Source organism: Cardiocondyla obscurior, unplaced genomic scaffold (genome assembly GCF_019399895.1).
Source record: "Cardiocondyla obscurior isolate alpha-2009 unplaced genomic scaffold, Cobs3.1 scaffold99_0_44293, whole genome shotgun sequence".
In the NCBI taxonomy this organism is placed as follows: Eukaryota; Metazoa; Arthropoda; class Insecta; order Hymenoptera; family Formicidae; genus Cardiocondyla; species Cardiocondyla obscurior.
Window position 1 is genome coordinate 35,001 of NW_027228837.1, and position 2,500 is coordinate 37,500.

The 2,500-nt window shown below is 59.8% G+C and overlaps 2 non-coding genes across 2 annotated transcripts in view; both read left to right on the top strand.

Annotated features, from left to right (window-relative positions):
- Window positions 1-669: 669 nt before the first annotated feature.
- Window positions 670-824, top strand: LOC139113033 (5.8S ribosomal RNA). Its single transcript, XR_011547591.1, has one exon. It is a non-coding gene; the product is annotated as a 5.8S ribosomal RNA (ribosomal RNA).
- A 1,378-nt stretch (window positions 825-2,202) lies between these two features.
- Window positions 2,203-2,500, top strand: part of LOC139113032 (large subunit ribosomal RNA) — a 4,057-nt gene continuing 3,759 nt past the window's right edge. Inside the window, exon 1 of the ribosomal RNA XR_011547590.1 lies at window positions 2,203-2,500. This exon is cut by the window's right edge and continues 3,759 nt beyond it. This is a non-coding gene — a ribosomal RNA (large subunit ribosomal RNA).

Below are 2,500 nucleotides of genomic sequence, written 5' to 3' on the forward strand. Positions count from 1 at the left end.
CTCTCTCTCTCGTTTCCTGCGGAGATTCTCCGACTCTCTGTCTCTCGCGCGCTTCGAACGACCCGTTGCGCGGACCGCCGCGCTCAGCGCGCCCCTTAGCCGGGGCTAGCGCGGCCGGTTGGTCTCGTTGTGCGAATCCAGGAGGAGCGCGAAGGTGCATCTATATGCGCGCCCGCTCGCGGATCAGGATCGGTGAAGGAGACTACGGAGGCGCGCTCGCGCGCTGCCTCTATCTCCGCGATTCGGACGCGTTGCGGTGCGCGCGAATGCGCCGCGCACCGGTGGTAACCTATGCTGCCGCGTCGTCGTGCGCGCCGGGCGAGGAGTGGAGAGTGCGACGATTCTCGCCGCTGCTCTTCCTCCGGTCCCGCGCGCGCGCGATCGCGCGCGCTGAAGGGTTCGTCGAATATGCTAGTCATTTTCGACCCCGATGGTTTTCAAAGAGTTCCGCCCCGGCTCTCGCTTCGCGAAGACGCAACCTGGTTTTCGCACCGCGCCGACAACCGACGTCTCCCTCTCTCTCCATTATTGTGCCGTAGCCCCTGTAACAGGGGCGGCGGTCCGCGCGTGCTCGGACGCGCGGCCAGGCTGATCGAAGGGCCAAAACGAAGAAAACGCACATTGTTGTCTATTCCTTGATAGAGCGTACTTGGTGCGCGAAGGAACGATTACCCTGAACGGTGGATCACTTGGCTCGTGGGTCGATGAAGAACGCAGCTAATTGCGCGTCAACTTGTGAACTGCAGGACACATGAACATCGACATTTCGAACGCACATTGCGGTCCACGGATACAATTCCCGGACCACGCCTGGCTGAGGGTCGTTTATCGAAGACAAACTGCTTGCGCGCGCCGTTTCGACGGCCGCGTACGAGCGATTCGTTGGACGTTCGCCCGATCGCGGCGGCCGGCGAGAGAGTTATACCCGCATCCACGAGAAAAGAGAAGAGAAGCGAGGAGTCGTCGATGACGCCTTCCCCGGGGTATCAGGCACACTACGCACGCTATCCACGCGGCGAGTTGCTGGATTCCATCAGGGTTTTACGAAGGCTCTCGCGCTCTCTGCGCGCGCTCTCTCTATACTCGCGGAACGGCGGCGTACTCTCGCGCCCCCGTTGGGCGTCGTCCGAAATAACGAGGTTTGAGGGTCGAACGAATGAACGACGACCGACCGAAAGATGCGATCGAGAATCGCAGAGAGACGCACGCACGCACACACGCACGGGAGGGAAGGACGTGCGCGGTGGTGATAAACGTGGCGAGCTCTTGCAAGGAGTTTATACGTTATACGTATATACGCGCCGAACGAAAAAGAGTAGATCTGCCTCTCGCGCGCCGCCGCCCGGGGTGAAACAAGCCGACAATTCGTTCGCGCTTGTACTCCCGGAAGGTGGCCTGTGTGCCGCTTGCGGCGCGCGCGGGATCAAGGCTGATCCACGGAAAGTAGTTCATAAGGAGCGCGGAGAACCGAGTTTGAGTTTTCCTCTCCTTCTTCGAATGAAGATCGGAGAGAATAGAAGCCGCGAGATAATCGCGCGCCTCCTCGTTCTCCTTCTGCACAGAGCGCATATCGTCGCTTTACCGCCGCCAACGCAAAGGAAACTCGAGAGGAGGTTTTAGAGATATATACGACGAAGCAAAGATACGAGAGAACCTGACCGTATTATAAGAGAGAGAAGTGGTCGTCGCCGCTGCAGCTGCTGCCGGCCGCCGCCGCAGTCGCGTTGCCGACGCCACCACGACGCGAAAACCGGCCTCCGACGTTCGCGTCGGGCTGGCTGGCCAGTTGTCGTCGTGGTCGGTTGGTTGGCGCGCGCGGGCGCGCGGATCGCGGCGCGGTTGACGCAACGTCGACGAAAGACCACCGCGCTCTCGCGGTTGTTCTCTCTGCCTCGTTCGTTTTCTCATTTTCCCTTCGTCTCTTCTTTCAAATATTTTGCGTGCACCGATCGCCCCCTGCGCAGCAAAAGTGTGTGCGAGGTGAGAGATCGCGCGCGGTTCGACCGCGCGTGTTCCCGAGTCCACGAAAGCGCTATGTATGGTAGCAGCTCTTGACCGGGGCACGCGGCGTAGTCTAACCAAGCGCTCGCGCGCGGCGTTTCGCCGCGTTGCGTTTCTCTTTTCTCTCGCGTCGTCGTCGTCGTCGTCTCGCCTTCTTCGTATTATATATATATAGTACAGCCTCGCGACAATTTCTTTTGACGACCTCAGAGCAGGCGAGATCACCCGCTGAATTTAAGCATATTATTAAGCGGAGGAAAAGAAACTAACCAGGATTTCCTTAGTAGCGGCGAGCGAACAGGAAAGAGCCCAGCACCGAATCCCGCGGTTCCGCCGCAGGAAATGTGGTGTTTGGGAGGGTCCGCTTATCCGAGGTGCCGCGTCGCGTCAAGTCCATCTTGAATGGGGCCACTTACCCGCAGAGGGTGCCAGGCCCGTAGCGACCGGTGCGCGTCTCGGGAGGATCTCTCCTTAGAGTCGGGTTGCTTGAGAGTGCAGC